The sequence below is a fragment of the Lacerta agilis genome, chromosome 11 (assembly GCF_009819535.1).
Source record: "Lacerta agilis isolate rLacAgi1 chromosome 11, rLacAgi1.pri, whole genome shotgun sequence".
In the NCBI taxonomy this organism is placed as follows: Eukaryota; Metazoa; Chordata; class Lepidosauria; order Squamata; family Lacertidae; genus Lacerta; species Lacerta agilis.
The window spans coordinates 4,379,335-4,399,260 of NC_046322.1; the positions used below are offsets into that span (position 1 = coordinate 4,379,335).

A 19,926-nucleotide genomic window follows, 5' to 3' on the forward strand; every position below is an offset into this window, starting at 1 on the left:
GTGCAGGTGTGCGCTTTGCAAACACCAAATCAGCACTCTGCCAAAGCGTTTCTGTTAACATTTATCACCCCTTCCCTTAGTCATCACCGCGGCGGCCCTCCCCGGGGAACCGCCATGCTAATTCAGTGGAAGATTTAGCGCTGGCCCCAGTGGGAGCCTCGGATTATAACAGCAACACAAAAGAGAAAGGGGGGGGGAGAGGCTCAGACAGGGAGAAAGAAAGTGTGAGAGAGAGAGAGGTAAACTCCATCTCCTCTTCCCCTCCTTTATTCTTGCAGCCTAGTGCTTTTTAATTGTTCCGCCTGAGCAAGCCCTGCTTCCGAGACGCGGCTGTTAATAATAATAATTTTCAAAAGTCCATTGTAGCTTTCCTGCCAGCTCTAAGGCTATTTTCGTCCAATGGGTTCTCGGAATCCCTGCATTGTTAAAATACCTAGAAAGGATCTTCTGCGGAGTAACCCCGCCGTCTTATGATCAAGCATATTTCCTTCGCTGTCCTCTGCACCTTGCTCAGCCAATGGGAAGTTCAGCACACTGGAGACTCAATGGTGCGGTTGTGTCCCCCCCCCCCCTTTATTATTATTTTTAAACAGCACACGCTATTTTTAGGGAAGTAATGAAGATCGTGATTTTCACTTGTACATGTTCCCAGCTGGAGTGGAAGAGATGTTCCAAGCATAGTTGGGGGTAGCGATCCTTCTGAATACCATTTGCTGGAAACAAGAGGGGAAGGGGGGGCTCCTGTGCTTGAATCCTGCTTGCAGGTTTGCCATGGGCATCTGGTTGGCCACTGTGATAAAATAATGCTGAACTAGGTGGGTCATTGGCCTGATCCAGCAGGCTCCTCTAATGTTCATAGGGTTGTGGCCCATGCTAGTCCTGCTCAGAGTAGACCCAGTGAAGTTCATTGATGATGAAGAAGAAGAGGAGGAGTTTGGATTTGATATCCCGCTTTTCACTACCCAAAGGAGTCTCAAAGCGGCTCACATTCTCCTTTCCCTTCCTCCCCCACAACAAACACTCTGTGGGGTGAGTGGGGCTGAGAGACTTCAGAGAAGTGTGACTAGCCCAAGGTCACCCAGCAGCTGCATGCGGAGGAGCGGAGACACGAACCCGGTTCCCCAGATTACGAGTCTACCGCTCTTAACCACAACACCATACTGGCTCATTCATTTCAGTGTGTCTACTTTGAGCAGTCGGGCACAACCCATAGCAATGCGCTTCCGAACGGATCTGTGGAGGGAAGTGTAGCATTTCATGGCACAGAGTTTTCAAAACTGCCGTGGATTTGTTGTGAAATCACTTCACAATGGCAACTTGTTCAGCACAGCTGAGTGAAAAGTGCAGATAAGCAGTGGCAACCTGTTGGGACTTTGAATAGGGAGCTAGTCTTTATTCATTTCAAAAAGGTGTTTGTTTTTTTGTTGGTTTGTTTTAATCCCACCTTTCTATTATAATAAACTTCAAAGTGGCATAGGACTCCAGTAAAAAAAAAGCATAAAATGAAAACAATTGTTAACCAACAAAACAAAATGCCACAAAAAACACCCCAACAACACTTAAATAAATGGAAGTAAATAGCATCACGGAGAAAAGCGATTGCACTTGGCCTGTGCTTTTAATGGGGGACCAAGCATGATATGAGATGTTTCACACTGCCCAGGCAACACAAAAACCTTTTAGTATTTTGTTTACAGGAGGAATGAAGCATGGATATGCACATGAAAAATAAAGAAACTGACCAACCAATCCCTTGACTTGAAAGTCAAGAAGAGCCTGCTAGATCATGCCAATGGCCCATCTAGTCCAGCATCCTGTCATCAAAGTAGATAACCAGATGCCCGTGGGAAACCAGCAAACAGGACCGGAGAAGAGCCCTCTTCCACCCTGCGGTTTCCAGCAGCTGGTTTTCAGAAGCCTTGCTGCCTCCATTTGTGGAGGCAGAGCAGAGCCATCATTGGCTAGTAGCCATCCATAGCCTTCTCCCCTATGAATGTGGGGCAGAAGACACTGAAAGAGTGCTCTGCTGGCATGGTGATCCTGCCTGAATCAGGTATGACGTAGTCAAAAGATGGCAGTGGAGCTGGCTCAGGATCCAGCAGATCCCGGGCTGACCCAGCCCAGCCACATTTTGTGAACTGCCCCGAAATCTTTGGATGAAGGGCAATATATGAATCTGATAAACAACAAATAAATTACAGCTCTCGGAAAGTCACATTTGTATGCGATACAGATGGAGATGAGGAAAGACCTTTACTTGTTGGAAAAGGAAGTTTTTCAGCAGACACCACAAAGACTATCTCTAATATTTAAGTGGAGGGAATCCATGGAACCACAACACAAAGGACCTGGTTCCTACATTTTGTGGAGTGGACCATCCACAAGGGTGAGATGATGTTTTTCAAGTATCCTGGTCCTAAGATGTATTTCTTTAGTGCTGCCCATGTGACATTTGAGCTGACTAACCCAACCACAGGACTGAGGGTTTTGCCATCAGCTCATGCAATTGTATGAGAATGGAACCAAGAGACCCTTTGCCACCAGGCTGTCAGGACTTTCTGGGTTTGACTCCAGGTTTGACTCCTGGTTGGGTAGCAAAACCAGATGGCACGGAGATGGTTGGAGAGCTTGTTGATGCTCCTTTGTTTTCTCACTGATGGTATTTGGTTAGAATCATGCTGCCGAGACGTGAGCTGGAGAGCAGAGCTTCCAAATGGAACCGCCCACGCAATCCAATGACTCAGGGAACCTGGATACCAACCAATTTTCTTCCGGCAAGTTCCGAGGGAGGGATTCTCAGTCCCGTCAGAAGAAAGGGTGAAAGGGAATAACAGTATCTCAGTACCTGTACAGAACATTCATTTGCACTGTGGGGTGCACTCGGGGATGCTGAGAACATTAATAGCCCCCTTGGTTTGTTTGTTTGTTGTTTGTTTTCTGAGAAGAAGAAGAAGAAGAGTTTGGATTTGATATCCCGCTTTTCACTACCCGAAGGAGTCTCAAAGCGGCTCACATTCTCCTTTCCCTTCCTCCCCCACAACAAACACTCTGTGAGGTGAGTGGGGCTGAGAGACTTCAAAGAAGTGTGACTAGCCCAAGGTCACCCAGCAGCTGCATGCGGAGGATGGGAGACGCGAACCCGGTTCACCAGATTACGAGACTACCACTCTTAACCACTACACCACACTGGCTCTCTGGGAAATAAGTCATGGGGGGAAATGATATAGATTGGGATTGGTGTGGTGAGGAGAGATCATTTCTTTGCTTCTGCCATGGTCCTAATCTGGATACCCCCAGTTCATTTCCGAGAACAATTCAAAGTGTTGGTGCTGACCTTTAAAGCCCTAAACGGCCTCGGACCTGTATACCTGAAGGAGCGTCTCCACCCCCATCGTTCAGCCTGGACACTGAGATCCAGCGCCGAGGGCCTTCTGGCGGTTCCCTCATTGCGAGAAGCAAAGCTACAGGGGACCAGGCAGAGGGCCTTCTCGGTAGTGGCGCCCGCCCTGTGGAACGCCCTCCCATCAGAGGTCAAAGAGATAAGCAACTACCTGACATTTAGAAAATACCTGAAGGCAGCCCTGTTTAGGGAAGTTTTTAATCTGTGACATTTTAATGTATTTTAAAATTTGTTGGAAGCCGCCCAGGGTGGCTGGGGAAGCCCAGCCAGATGGGTGGGGTACAAATAAATAAATAAATAATTGGTTAAACCAATTACTAGCAATAGAGAACTTTCCTCCTGTGTCAAATAGCAGCTGCAGGGTCTGGAAGTGGCATCATTTTATAATACATAATAAACAAGAACACCTTAATTGTCTCTGCATTACTCACCCATATGGCCATTCAATGAACGGACATTTTCACACCATACAAACGGCATACCAAAATATATGCTCATCAAAGAGATCTCTCCAAAATCCACCATGAGACTGTGGGTGGAATGAGACTGTGATGGGGCAAAGAGTTAAGCCTCTTGTTCCTCCGTCCTGTTATTCTGATCTGGATTTTCCCACTCTGCATCTGCTACTGAGTTAATATAAAGCAAACATGCAATCTCCATTTATGCCCTTAACATCACATATAGTTTGGGCCTCATATAAACTCACAGGAGTGTATCCAACTAAGTTTTCCTTAGAGTAGACCCATTGACATGAATGAATTTAAGTTAGCTATGTTCATTCATTTCAATGGGTTCAGTCATGAGTGAAATGAAGGTTGGATGCCATCCATTCATACTTGACCTATGTCTGTAGGGTTAAAGCTTGAACCTTCTGCAAACAAAGTTTGTAGAATCATAGAATCATAGAGTTGGAAGAGACCACAAGGGCCATCCAGTCCAACCCCCTGCCAAGCAGGAATGTGTTTCAAAATGAAATGTGTTTCATTTTGTTTTGGAAAGGAGCCATGGCACCTTCCTTTGGTTCCAGAACTATCACCAGATCTATGAATAAAGCCAGGCCTTTTCCACAGGGCTGGATTAACCATTAAGCAAAATAAGCATGTTCTTAAGGCATCAAGGGAAGGGGGGGCACCACAGAAATGATGTAAGATTAGCTTTGAGGATCTGATCAAAGACTATGCAATTAGAAAAAGCAGGAATCCCCCCCCCCAAAAAAATAAAGAATAAAGTGGAAGTGTGTTTGTATGTGTATGTGCACGATACACACACATTTCACATCTTACTGTAGGTTTTGAGATTCCTTTTAAAAAAAAATTAAAAAAATTATGGTGTATTATTGTTTATATTTTGAATTAAATATATCTGTATATGAAGGCACCAAAATGTTTTAAGTGCTTAGGGCCTCTAAATGTCTTAATCCAGCTCTGCCTTTCCATCATTTTGGACTTTAAACAGATCATTCATTATTGTAAATACCAAGCAGTTCATACATATGTATATGGTATCCCTATTCTGAAATTATTATTCTGCAGAGTAGTAGTGGTAGTAGTAGTAGTAGTAGTAGTAACTGAAATTGATAACAGGGTGAAAGATTGTTTCCGATATTCTTTTTAACATATCTGTCCTGATCTTAAGCCCATGTCATCTTAACATCCATGTCAGTACCACATTTGGATAGCTAGATGTATGTCAGCATCACATCAGTTTCACAGACAGGTAAGTGTCATGAAACTGACTAAACCAACTCTCAGTGACTTTGACAAGGGCCTTAAGATCAATATCAAATAAAGTAAATCTTTGCAGCAGCTCCTGGAAAATGCAGGAACTGAAAAGCAACGCTAAGTTTCCACACACACACACACACACACACACACACCTTAGTTACAACCTTTCAGGACTTGTCACCAGCACACAGTCAAAATCATGAGAACCAGAAACACACGGTGCAATCAGGTTTTTTGTAAAAACCAAAGTTTTGTCATTGAGGAGGTAGAACCCAAAGGTTCTCAAAATTCTCCTGCTCCTCCTCCACTTGACCCCCACCCAAGCCATTGATTCCCTGTCCTATGAGTGTAGGAGCATCTTACAGGTATATCCCTAACTTGGGCATCTCACCAAGAACATAAAAAGAGCCTGCTGGATGAGGCCAGTGATCCATTCATTCCAGCACCTTGTTCTCCTAGTGGCCAGCCTGGTGCTTGTGGGAAACCCACAACTAGGATTCAAGCACGAGAGCCCTCTCTTCTCCAGAGATTCTCAACAACTGGGATTCAGAAGCACTGCTGCCTTCAACTGTGAAGGCAGAGCATAGGCTAATAGCCATTGATAGCTCTCTCTCCTCCATGAATTTGTCTAAAGCTCTTTTACAGCCATCTAGGTTGGTGGCCACCGGTGGAATCAAGTCCTTCCTTCCTTCCTTCCTTCCTTCCTTCCTTCCTTCCTTCCTTCCTTCCTTCCTTCCTTCCTTCCTTCCTTCCTTCCTTCCTTCCTTCCTTCCTTCCTTCCTTCCTGGTTCAGTACATTAAAGGCAGATTGACTCCTGCTTTCCAGAGGCACATTGCTTCAAATCCTGAAGGCTTCTAAATGACTTGTTCTTAGGGCAGAAGAAGAAGAGGAGGAGTTTGGATTTGACATCCCGCTTTTCACTACCCGAAGGAGTCTCAAAGCGGCTCACATTCTCCTTCCCTTCCTACCCCACAACAAACACTCTGTGAGGTGAGTGGGGCTGAGAGACTTCAAAGAAGTGTGACTAGCCCAAGGTCACCCAGCAGCTGCATGTGGAGGAGTGGAGACACGAACCCGGTCCCCCAGATTACGAGTATACCACTCTTAACCACTACACCACACTGGCAGCTATTTGCCTACTCATTTTTGCATATGCTCCTCATGGGGCGAGGAAACGAGCATATCTATACAGAAGGGATTCACACAACTTTCTTCTGTGGTTGCAAAGGGAGAGGAGGCCTCAGATATGTGTTTGCATGTACTGAACTCCAACCCTTGCAAAGAAAATCTAGCACTATCCTCTTTTGCAATTACAGGTAGGTAGCCGTGTTGGTCTGTCACAGTCAAAACAAAATAAAATAAAAAATTCCTTCCAATAGCACCTTAGAGACCAACTAAGTTTGTTCTTGGTATGAGCTTTCGTGTGCATGCACACGAAAGCTCATACCAAGAACAAACTTAGTTGGTCTCTAAGGTGCTACTGGAAGGAATTTTTTAAATTTTATTCTCTTTTGCAATGCTATATTTGCCACCATCGTGGTAATGTTAAACCTAATGTCTACTATCTCTTGACACAGCAAGGCATGGGAAGGGTGGGGGAAGTGACACTGAAGAGATTCTGGGCAACTCCCCCTCCCCCTTACCTCATTAAGCCTGGCTTCCATTTATATTTTAATGATGCTTGATGTCTTCTGTATGCTAGCATTTACTGCAGGCTCTTTAAATTTAATCACCTTGATAATGGGTTACTCTGACACCACAAATTAGGTCCTGGATGGAGGCAACCTTTTTGCCACTCCCTGCAAGAACAGCTCTGAGTCCAGCACTGGCCTGTGGACTCATGGCAGGGAGCAATGTTTGGGCTGGTGGACTGAGGCTGATGGAAGTGTTTATTCCCCTTTTGCTTGATGCAGAGTGACTCGAGGAACATTTAAATGACCTCACACTATGGCAGGCCCAATGCTAATTCCACATAAAGCCTAGGATTTGCTACCAGAAGATATGGTGATGGCTACCAGCTCAAGTCCAGTTCACACACTTTTTAGTTATTTATTAGATCTGCATACTTTTTTCACGCAACACAAAGTATGCAACTCCCTCTCACAAGAGAGAGCTGGGTATGTTTAGCCTGGAGAAGAGAAGGTTAAGGGGTGATATGATAGGTAAAGGTAAAGGTAAAGGGACCCCTGACCATCAGGTCCAGTCGTGTCCGACTCTGGGGTTGCGGCGCTCATCTCGCTCTATAGGCCGAGGGAGCCGGCGTTTGTCCGCAGACAGCTTCCGGGTCATGTGGCCAGCATGACAAAGCCGCTTTCTGGCGAACCAGAGCAGCGCACGGAAACGACGTTTACCTTCCCGCTGGAGCGGTCCCTATTTATCTACTTGCGCTTTGACGTGCTTTCGAACTGCTAGGTGGGCAGGAGCTGGGACCAAGCAACGGGAGCTCACCCCGTGGCAGGGATTCGAACCGCCGACCTTCTGATCAGCAAGCCCTAGACTCTGTGGTTTAACCCACAGCGCCACCTGGGTCCTAGCCATGTTCAAATATATATGATAGCCATGTTCAAATATATAAAAGGATGTCATATAGAGGAGGGAGAAAGGTTGTTTTCTGCTGCTCCAGAGAAGCGGACACGGAGCAATGGATTCAAACTACAAGAAACAAGATTCCACCTAAATATTAGGAAGAACTTCCTGACAGTGAGAGCTGTTCGGCAGTGGAATTTGCTGCCAAGGAGTGTGGTGGAGTCTCCTCCTTTGGAGGTCTTTAAGCGGAGGCTTGACAACCATCTGTCAGGAATGCTTTGATGGTGTTTCATGCTTGGCAGGGGGTTGGACTGGATGGCCCTTGTGGTCTCTTCCAACTCTAGGATTCTATGATTCTAAGAGGTAGTGGTGGCCACCAACTAGGATGGCTTTGAAAGAGAATTAGACAATTTCCTGGGGCAGAAGGCTATCAATGGATACTAGTCTTGATGGCTGTGCTCTGTCTTCACAGTTGGAAGCAGCAATGCTTCAGTTGCTGGAAGCTACAGGAGGGAAGAGTGTTCTTGTGTGCACGATCCGCTCTGGTTTCTCACAGGCATCTAGTTGGCCACTGTGAGAACAGGTTGCTGGACTAGATGGGCTATTAGCTTGACCCAATAGCCTTACATCCCACTTCTATTTCTTGATTATTCCAAGGAATCCAGGGTGGCAGACATGGTTCTCCCACTATTTTATTCTCACAACTATTCTGCAGGGGAAATTAGGCCGAGAAACTGTGACTTGAGGAAGGTCACCTAGTGAGCTTCATGGCTCACTGGGGATTTCAAACTGGGTTTCCCAGGTCATAGTTCATTACTCCAACCACTAGACCGCACTGGCTTATCCCTTGGCTTACCTACAGATGATCACTGGCTACTGGATTTTGAGAGGGCCCCCTTTTAGTAGCATGCATAAAGTTATTTTGATGGGGCTGCATTTGTGCTGGCCAATTCACATCCATGGAACGCGGCAGTATCAAGAAATTCATGTGCAAGTATGTGATTCAGGAACAGGAAACTCAGTCTGCATCACTCACACATGGACTGTTATGGTTTTAATTTATTACCTTTCCTTCAACCTAAGGTCCCAGGGTGGACTAAAGCAATTTAAAATGCAATGTTAGAAACAGTTTTAAAATGTACAATTGCAAAAAAAGGTATCTGTAAATCCATTTCATTACATCCCACTTCCACATTAATCTGTGATCCCTGCCCGCAAAGAACGAAAATTCGCACTTAAATGGTATTTTATAAGTATTTTATCTCAAAATACACATTTCTAAATGTATCAGTACGTTTTTTGAGCCAGGAACTGTGTTGGAACATTTGAGAAGTGTGAAAGCTGGTGGGTAACTACGTCCAATCCACACTTCATCCCAGGAGGTGGGATAAAGTTCTGTTTGTACTGGGAATTTGCAAAGAGCAACTTCCTCCAGCATCCTTAGTGTGAAACGTTCCAGGAAACACCAGCTGGCTCCAGTGAAACGCTCCACTGAAAAGCACTACTATTAAATCAACACTGAGCCACATGGAGCAAGTTCCCCGGGGGATGTTTTGGCTTGCTTGGCCCTACAAATCACCCCAAGATGTTTCAGGCTGCATACCTATGCTCATTTACCTGGGAGTAAGGCCCACTAAACTTAGCAGCAACTGCTACAGAGTAGGCATGTATACAATGTCACTGCATGCCATAAAGCAACAAACTCATGTCCAAACCAGCACATCACACATAAACTGGCTTCCATGCAGCAGGTGCGCCATGGTGCATGACCATAATCCGATGCCATTATTATTATTATTATTATTATTATTATTATTATTATTATTATTATTATACTTCTGACCTTAATTCATATGCATAACAATATCCTGAACATTCATCCAGAGATTGGCAAAAGGAAGGCAGATGAGGAATGAGGGAATCGTTTGGCTATCAAAGATTATATCCGGTTGGGTTCTGGCTATGAATAACATTCGCAAACACTTCTGTATTGGATGCAGGCGGCAACACACTCACAAACCTTCAGAGCTTCCTGTTTTAAAAGTTTATTGAAAAAGTCATTCTAAATGAAAGTACTTTACTATGCTTTTATGAGTCCGGTTCCCAGCGCTGAAGTTTGCTACGTTTTCCCTGAGCTGCCTCCTGGTAATATTTCACTCAGCCCAATAATTATTTCACTAGAAAATGACTCTTCCCTCAGATATATATTAGTCAGGCTTCCAGGACATTAGTCTTGACCTAAGTCAATGTGGTCCCTGATGCAAGTTAACTGTGGGAATTTTAATTTTTGTTTTGTTTTCGTTTTTTGTTGTTGACCCAGTTGCTGGGTAGCAGTACAGAAATGATTGCATGAGGAGGAATAGGTGTTTGGAACTGTAAGGTTTTCGGTGATTGCTCATGAGTAACCAGCCTGACTCCGAGGTTTCTGAAACTAGGTTTCTGTATTGCGCAGATATGTACAGTGCAGCTATAAAAAAATAGGTCCAGCTCATCCTTCGGCAGAGTCCGGGAATGGCCCCTTCCGGTTCCTTGCCCAGCATAAAAGCCGCGGGATGTGGAACCCCTACCTATCCCCTCTGCGTCCTCCCCCCATTGCGCAAGTGGGGAGACGGAAGAGGTGCCTCTCTTCCAACCTCTCCTTTCCCTTCCTCCCCCACAACAAACACCCTGTGAGGTGAGTGGGGCTGACAGACTTCAGAGAAGTGTGAGTAGCCCAAAGTCACCCAGCAGCTGCATGCGGAGGAGCGGAGACACAAACCCAGTTCACCAGATTATGAGTCTACCGCTCTTAAGCACTACACCACATTGGCTCTCTAACAACCTTGCTCCCCTCCCCCCCGCGTCTGTGCAAAAGCAACTGTGAGAGAAGGCACTAAACATCTGAGTTGAGTTGATTTAACATTAGCATTTTGCTTTTCCAACAACCAGGCCACACACCCCTTCCCAGGCACAACCTTTCTCCCAAGTCCACACCTCTTACCTGCCCTGCTTTGCATCCTCGCCTTGTGTGTTTTTGCCTGGTTGGAACCAGTCCTTGAACTCCGATCAAGCTCCTTGCTTGTCTGGATAGAGGATACAGAGGGTGAGTGGCTGTAAAAATTAGCCTACTGCATACCCTCCAACCTTTCTCCAATGAAAATAGGGGCATCCTACGGAATGGGCCATTCCGGGATCAAATCAGAAACCAGAACGGCTTCTGTAAATCAGGAATGTCCCTGGAAAATAGGGGCACTTGGAGGGTCTGCTACTGTGGAAGTTAAAATCCTCAGGTGCGACTCTGCTCACTGTTGCCTCTGGTCTCACCCACACCACTGTCATGTGGCCCCAGGAAGGTTGCTCAGAAGCAAATGTGGCCCCCTAGACGGAAAAAATAATAATAATTCTCCACCCTTTTATTCAGAAGGCCTGTGAGCCAACAAGACACCCCCTTTTTATTTTATTGTATTGAATGGAAAAGCATCACTCATGTCTCTGAAGCCATCTGCAGTCCAGAGAAGTGGATCCCTCAACCTCTCCCCCTTGCCACATACCACATGCTCAGCCTCAAAGAAAGATAAATAGTCAGTTTTGGAAGTCACGGTCTTGTATACACCCTCTGTCCTCAAGAACACTTCTTCCCTCTCAGGATTTAGGTTAAGTATAGCTGCAAATAGCCCCAGCCCAACCCCAATCGATTTCCCAATGAAAACCCTACGCTTCAAACTCTCCAACCACACCACCGGCTCCATTAACTCATCTCCCTTTCCATTTTTGTGCTCCATTAAGGTCTCCCTGCCTTCTCCAGTCCTAAAATAACCCCCTCGCCTCTTTAGAATCAATTCCTGTTAGGCCGCTGATGTCATTCTTCCACAGCTTTTCTAAGAAACCTCTGAGCCACGGGTTCGAAATCTCCGATTGCCCTCATGTCTTTTGCTTTGGAGAGCTGCCCTCAACCAGCTAGCTAATTTCTTACCTTCTGAATTTCTCTCAAGGCAGATGGAATAAATTATTGCTGGCAACGAAGAGCATGTCTCTATACTATTTATACACGAGATGGTCATCATGCGGAGACGGGATAAGGGCAAATACTTCAGCAATTGCTACTGAGCATGGGCTGCAGGGCCGTCTTAAGCTCATCTGGCGCCGTGGTGCAAGGATCCCTCCGGCACCCCCACCCCCACCCTTCCCTCCGGGAGGGCAGCAGCTGGAGGACAGTTCCTCCGGTGGGACGGAGGCTCTGGGCGCGGCATGGCATGGTGGAGGCGGGCGAGGGTGGTGAGCTGATGCCGAGAGGCACCACATCCAGCCTCCACCTCCGCCTCTTCCCTGGCGCCCTCCAGAATGTGGCGCTGTGGTTCCCCATGCCACTAGCCTCTATAGTTAAGATTCCTGTATTTCCAAGCAGGCTGGAAGGAATGGGCAAGGTGGCTGGGAAGGGGGGAAAATACCAAGGAGTGAAAGAAGGCTACACAGTCACATTGGCTAGATCTGAGCAGGGAGATTGGGGTCTGGGGTGAGAAATGGACCCTTAAAAAGAGATTGTTCCTGGGGGGAGGGAGTAAGGAAGCAATATGGTTATGTAATAAAGACGTTATTAAAAGTATGAAGTTGGCAGTGTGGTGTAAATGGGGCTCTGGGGATAGGATGTGGCATTGTTTCTACAGAGCTGTCTTCAAATATCTGAAGGATGGAAGATGGAGCAAGCTTGTTTTCTGCTGCTCCAGAGAGCAGGACCTGAACCAATGGGTTCAAGTTATTTTTTAAAAAAAAGGAGATTCTGACTAAACATCAGTAAGAACGTTCCAATGGAAAGAGCTGTAGGATAGTGGAATGGACACCCTTGGGAGGTTGTTTAACCTTGGGAGGTTATTTTTTAAGCAGAGTTGGATGGCCATCTGTCATGGATGCTTTAGTTGAGTGTTGTGCATTTCCGGGGGTTGGACTAGATGACCCTCAGTGTTCCTTCCAACTTTACAATTCTATGTTCCTACGATTCAGCCTTGTGGTCCCTACAGTGGCCAGATAGATATATCTATGCTATCACTGGGGAATGAACATGGTGTCTTTCTCTTGAGGTGTCTCCTCCCACTGAGACTGAATCGCAGCGGGGTTCCATTCTGATGTCATGATTTAATATCCAGCAATTCTCTCCTCTTACAAATGCAAAGAAGAGGAGGAGGAGGAGGAGGAGGAGGAGGAGGAGGAGGAGAAAAAGAAGAGGAGGAGGAGGAACAAAACATGCTTACACACACACTCTGGATTATAAATATATTATCATATTCTAAATTAAAATTAAAAAATATATGAAATAAATGATCATAAATATATTTAAGCAGAGGCTGAATTATCAAGGATGCTGTAGTTGTAGATTCTTGCACTGAAGAGGGGTTCAACTTGATGGCCTCTAAGCACCTTCCAAACTCTATGATTCTATAAATACGTTTATATTTCTTGGACTCTTGGATTTTCATCCTCTCCCCTGCTTCAGCCATGTGCATGAATGCATTTGTAGCCAGCCATAGATGATGTACTTAAGTGTCCTGCCATGAACTACATTCCTTCCTTCCCTCCCTCCTTCATTCTCCCTCTCTCTCCCATCCCCCAAACCCATTTTTTCCAGGAGTAAAATGAAAAGAGCCATATCTTTTTGCTCCATGCAGTTTTTCTTTGCATTGCCTTTTTTCTTTCCTCTTCCTTAAGTGAGGTGAGATGGTTTCTCCTGAGGAAGAAAACACTCTTTGTCCTGTTTCTTTCCTTCTGCCATGATTTAATTAGGACAGGGTGAGTAATGGGACAAACTCAATGGGGATGGTGTGCCATTGACTCCATGCTCTCCAAGGACACAATCCAACTGAATGTACCCAAATAAGTCCCATTGAAATCCATGGAAGCTGAGCAAGGGAACACCAGCAATCTCTCTCTCTCTCTCTCTCTCTCTCTCTCTCTCTCTCTCTCTCTCTCTCTCTCTCTCTCTTCTCTCTTCCCCTCTCTCTTCCCCTCTCTCTTTCTGCAAAAAAAGGTTTGTGCATAAGTCTTTCCTAGTGGATCATCCCCCCCCTTTCCCCTCACCCCACCCCTTTCCTTGGCTAACCTGCACTCATATGTTTCTCTCTCTCCTCTCTCTCTCTAGTATTCATCAATAAATATTCAATTAATGTTTTCATAGGATAAAGATCTATGGACGCCCGATAAGAACATCTTAGCAGGATGAATGGGACTGCAGACTCTTGCAGCTAATTCTTCTGTAGATATTATACGAAGAAGCCTGGAATATATATAGGGTGGGGAAAGTGAACCCAAGGAGCCTAACTTGCCTCGCCTCCCCATTGTTTCTTGTTTCGTTTTAAAGAAAAATGCAGATGAGAATTTAAAAGGCCATGTTTTCCGCAATTAATTTTATGTACTATTCTTTTCCATTATTTATGTCCCCTAAGTGATAAATGGAAGTGTGGAAGAAGCATGGGGGGAGGTATGTTATTTATTCTAAAAGTTGGGTAGCTGGTGCTCAGGGTAACCTTAGGATTTTGTATGGGGGTGAGGAATCTGCAGAATTCCTAGGGATACTGGTGGACTAAGCAACTCCCATCATCTCTGACCGCTTGCCAAACTGATCCCGGAGCTGATAAGAATCAGAAATGCAACAACACCTAACGGGCCTGGACATAAGTGACCCTGGGCTCCACAGTTTCAGAGAATGGAACATTCTTCCATATCATCACCACAGGGTTTTAATAGAGCTGCAGTGGAAGAAGACCATGCCAGCAGCTCCCAGCAGCAACATCTAAAGCAGAAGTGGGGAACCTCAGACCCAGGAGCCAAATGCAGTCCTCCAGGCATCTCCACTTGCCTATCAGAACTCTCCCTAGACTAGACCATGCTCTCTCTTCAGCCACATCCCTCACTGGCCTTGCTTCCAGTGGCGTGTGTTGAATTTTTTCAAAGGGGAGCATTTGGGGACAGAGGCGCCAGATTGCGAAGGCAACTGGTGGCCAATGTTGCGCCCATGAGCATAGCGCAGGCATAGGCAAACTCGGCCCTCCAGATGTTTTGGGACTACAACTCCCATCATCCCTGACCACTGGTTCTGTTAGCTAGGCATGATGGGAGTTGTAGTCCCAAAACATCTGGAGGGCCGAGTTTGCCTATGCCAGGCACAGCGCCTCCTTCCCTAAGTGGGGCAGAAGCTTCCTGGGCTTTGGGAAGGAGGCATCAGGCCTCTGACTGGATCCTGGAGCCCTGCTGCCTAAGGAGGGTTTTGGGAAGGTGGTGGAAGGGCTCTTGGATCCTATTGGAGCACCATGCCTCCTTCTGTCGGGCGACAAAGCTTCCCAAACTTTGGGAAGAAGGCACTAGGCTTTAATACTTTAAAACTCTACAGGGAAAATGTAGGGGGCTAGCCTAGTCTCCCTGGTCCACTGACCCCACACCACTGCTTGCTTCACACCCTCCTTGAGTGCTCTTGCCTGGAAGGAATGTGCCCCTGGTCTCTTGCTTGGATGGTTGGAGAAGAGAAAGGGGGGAGGTGAGATTATGGCTAGAAATTCAGTTGCCATACAGACATAACATTTACACCCATTTATCTGCAACTGTGCCTCTGGTTCCAACCCGTAGACATTTGGCCAGAAGGGACCGTGTCCTGCAGGCTGAAAGAGGCTCCATACTCTTGATCTAATGTCTCTGGGAGAGGGTGTTTCCCACCATCATCCTACTGGAGCCTTCATATGTCACCTTTTGAAGGAATCTCACCCTTGAGTTATTACACATCAGAGTTCCCTTATTTCCATTTGCCCAATCCGTTGGCCATTCTGGCTCCTGTTGGGAGTTGAAGTTCATCAATATTTGGAGGGACACAGGTTCTTGAACCCTGCTGTAGCACATTCTCTGAGTAGAACAGCTTAATTCTTGGGTTTGTTTGCTTTTTAATGGCCAGAAGGCAGCTCCCATTGCTTCAATTTCTCACCCTCTAACTTCATTTTCTCACCTTTGTGGACTAGAAAGTCAAGACGGGAGGCATTTCTCATTGATCCAAAGCTGTGCTGAGTGGGGTTGATGGACGCTGTAGTGCAATAACATTGCCGGACACCACACTGACTACATAGATGAATCCCAAAACCCTGCATTCAAAACTAATTCAATATAGCTTTTTTTCTTTCTTTCCAATCATCACCATACCAGGAAGGCAAATGTCAATGAGGTACATTAGGTGCCCTTGGATTTGGCATTCAGCCCAAGATCTTTTGACTGGTGGAGATTTCAGATGTTCTCCCGGAAGGAAATGGGATTCCTTGCACAAACTTGGCTATTGACTTAAGACTTCACATTTGTTTTGCGGCATACCTGGGGGAGGTAAATAATCCTTCACAAACAGAGCATGGATGTACATAACCACATACATACAAACTCACAGAGGTTGCTGGAGTTTCGCCAGCAAATATCTATGATGCCTGTGGTTGCTGTGTTTCTGGGGGGTGGGGTGCAAATTGGGAAGGCTCAATGGGTGGACTTTGGGTCAAGTGATGGTTGCCGACGGAATAGAGAAGAAACTCGGGTGGCTGGTGGATGTTTCACTGACTGCCAATTAGCTATTGGGTTAAGTTGGAGGTGCTACTTTGGGTGTATAAACCTTATCCAGCTTGGGACAAGGATACCTGAAACACTGCCTTACTCCTTATAGACCCAGTCAATCAACACACTCTGCCTATGATTTGTTTCTCCTGAACACACCATCTTATCAGGACATTAGTATAGAAATTGGGTATGAGATCTTTCCCAGTCTGCTTCTGTACTGGAATCATTCTAAATATGTTTTAAAGAAGATTTTAATTGTTTTATTGCTTGCTTTTTGCCCCCCACCCCCGGTTCATTTTGGAGCAAGAGTGGAATATAAATTCAAGTACAGTGGTTAGAATGTCAGACAAGGGCCAGAGGCCATGGGAGACCAGTGTTCAAATCCCCACTTGGCCAGTCATTACCTCTCAGCCCGACGTACCTCACAGGGTTGTTGTGGGGATTAAACATGGAGGAGGGGGAGAACCATGGATGCCAAATTGAGTTCCTTGGAGAAAAAAGGTAGGATATAAATGCAATGAATGAATGAATGAATGAATGAATGAATGAAATAAATCATCATCATCTAAGTGACCTTTAATGGCTGAGATGGACTGCTACCAAGCTGCTCAACACCAGCCCTGAGAATCTACATGACCAAGAGATGCTCAGACTCACTCGAGATGTCCTAACTGGACAGCTCTGCTCTCCGATTCATTGGGGCAAACCCACAATGGAGCAACATCAGTGCAGCTTCAAGTGTGCCACGAATGTGTGATCATCTCTGCAGGAACAAACTGTACCACCGGGGCAGAAACATCCAAGAGATGCACCACGCCGAGAATGTCAATGCGATTCTGGCCCATTTCTAAAGCAAATCGAAACAATGGGAAATCGGGAAGACAAATCTAGCAGGGCCAAGAGACCCTCTGTATGCATGCAGGCATGTCCGGATGAACACACAGATAGATTCCCAACACAAAACACCCTGGCTATCTGCCAGTCCCTTCTCTCTGAGACGGATGTGACAAGTAATTAACTCAGACAGGGAATATATCTTTAATGCCGCTGTTATGTATGACTGGCTTTGGCTTATGTCGCAGGGCTTTTCATTTCGCAATCTCCACTAAGACCTTTTGCCTGGGCAGAATCGTCAAACCATTTGCAGAGGGGGCACATGGGTGCCATCATCTCCTCCGGACGCTTGCCTTGGGATGGGGACATCCTGAAGCAGCCTAATACATGCACTTCTGGCCTAATCTTGAAAGATCCCAAGAACTTCCCCCCACATTATCAAAGAACCCATTTGTCAAAGCCACAGAAAACTACATTGCCTTACCTCGTATCTCAGGTGGCATGGTTCTACGCCCTATATTGTATTGACTTATGACCCTTCCAGGTGTTCCTTTTCAATTCTTTTTTTTACTGTGGATTCATGATGATCTGTGCTCATGATGGCATTGGGGTGGTTACATGCAACCCCATTTCCAAGTCTGTTTTGCACCTGTAACCATTCACAGTGGGATCAGGCATTAAACGGGGATGTGTTATCGCCCCAACTCTATCTATTACCTTCATCGCTATGATCCTGCACATTGCCAAAGGGAAACTCCCCACTGGGGTAGAAATAATATACTGAACAGATGGAAAGCTGTTTAATCTGAGTAGGCTGAAAGCAAAGAGTAAGGTTACCATAACCTCTGTCATAGAGCTTCAGTATGCTGATAACAACATTGTGTGCGCACACTCAGAGTATGACCTCCAAACCATCCTAAATATCTTTGCAGAAGCTTAAGGGAAGCTTGGCCTATCGTTCAATATCAAATACCAAAGTACTGCACCAACAAGCACAAAACAACCCCTCTGCTGTGCCATAAATCCAACTTAATGGTGTAATGTTGGAAAGTGTTGATCACTTTTCCTACCTGGGCCTATCTTTCCACAAGGGCCAACATCAATGCCCAAATCCAGCATCGCCTGAGCTCTGCGAGGATAGCTTTCTCCTGATTGAAATGCAGAGTGTTTGTTTCTTCTCTTTTTCTTTTATTTGGTCCAACAATCTTTCTTTTTCTAAATTTTGTTGCTTCCTCTTTTTGGCCTTTTCTCTTATGAGGAATGGGGCATTTGCAGGGAAACCAAAATGCTAGTTTACAAAGCTATTGTACAACTTTCATGTATGAAACAAAATAGAAATTTCTTTCCAGTAGCACCTTAGAGACCAACTGAGTTTGTTCTTGGTATGAGCTTTCGTGTGCATGCACACTTCTTCAGATGCGACTTCTTCAGGACATTAGTGTGCATGCACACGAAAGCTCATACCAAGAACAAACTCAGTTGGTCTCTAAGGTGCTACTGGAAAGAAATTTCTATTTTGTTTCGACTATGGCAGACCAGCACGGCTACCCACCTGTAACTGGAACTTTAATGTATGTTTGTGAAACATGGACCACTTATAAACGGCATCTCCAACTCCTCAAAATATTCCATCAACAGTGTCTCCGAAAATTTTTACACATCACTTGGGAAGACAGGCAAACAAATGCCAGTGTACTGGAAGAAGCAAAGATCACCAGTGTCAAACCAATGATTCTCCAACATCAACTTTGTTTAATTGGTCATGTTGTTCACATTCCTGATTATCATCTTCCAAAGCAACTACTCTATTCCCAACTTACCGGTAAGTATGGAAAGTGAAATACCAGCAGACAACAAAAGAGGTTTAAAGATGCTCTCAAGGCAAATCAAAAAAATAAGTAGTATAAGCACTGAAAACTGGGAAACACTCACCTGTGAGCCCTCCAATTGGAGAACAGCCTTTACCAAAGGTGTCATGGGTTTTGAAGATGCTTGAACTCAGGACAAAAGGGAGAAACGTGCTAAGAGGAAGGCACACTTGGCAAACCCTCACCATTATCAACTCCCGCCCAGAAACCTATGTCCTCACTGTGGAAGGATGTGTGGATCCAGAATTGGCCTCCACAGTCACTTACGGAGTCACTGTTAAGACCGTGTTCATGGAAGACAATCTTATTTTGGTACAAGTGATTGCCAAAGAAGAAGAAAAAGAAGAAGAAGAAGAAGGAAGCACTTGCAAAAGATCTGGGCCACTTCATTTTTCAGTTGGTGAATGTTCTGTAAATTCCTGATATCTACAAATTCCATTGTAGACAGCAATTATAGAAAGCATGTCTCTGAATACCTGCTACCGGAAATCAGAAGTGGAAAGAAGGTATTGCACTTATATCTTGTTTGAGGGTTCTGGTTGGTCATTTTGAAAAAAAGGATGTTGATGAGATGAGCCTTTGGTGTGCTCAAACAAGGCTGTTATGAAGTTCTTAAATAGCAATTTTGGGATGCTTATCTATATGTGCAACTTCTGCACATATGAATAATATAGTACACAAACAGATGGAGATCTATCATGGAGGGCAGAGGAGAAGGCAAAGGGAGCTAGGAAGGTAACACATTAAAAAAAATGCTGACCCCCCCTTTTAAAAAAATCTCTGCCCTTTCTTGATCCACTAAATGCTGTCAGGGAAAAAACAACCCATTTATTAATATGCAAATTCTAAGTAGCAATCTGGAGCAAGTCAGGTTGCACTAATTTGCACATTAATATCCTTCCAGGGCTTGGGTGTTTTCTCTCTGGAAGGAGGGGGGTGTGGGGTTTGTGGGAGGCGAGAGAAGGAAATCTCACGTGAGAAGAAGCCTCCATTGGAATGGCAAAGGTTGCAGAAGCATGGATGTTC

At 45.4% G+C, this 19,926-nt stretch overlaps 1 protein-coding gene across 10 annotated transcripts in view; it reads right to left on the reverse strand.

Annotated features, from left to right (window-relative positions):
- Positions 1 to 19,926, reverse strand: part of CELF4 (CUGBP Elav-like family member 4) — a 772,591-nt gene that overhangs the window by 466,816 nt on the left and 285,849 nt on the right. The window lies entirely within an intron of this gene.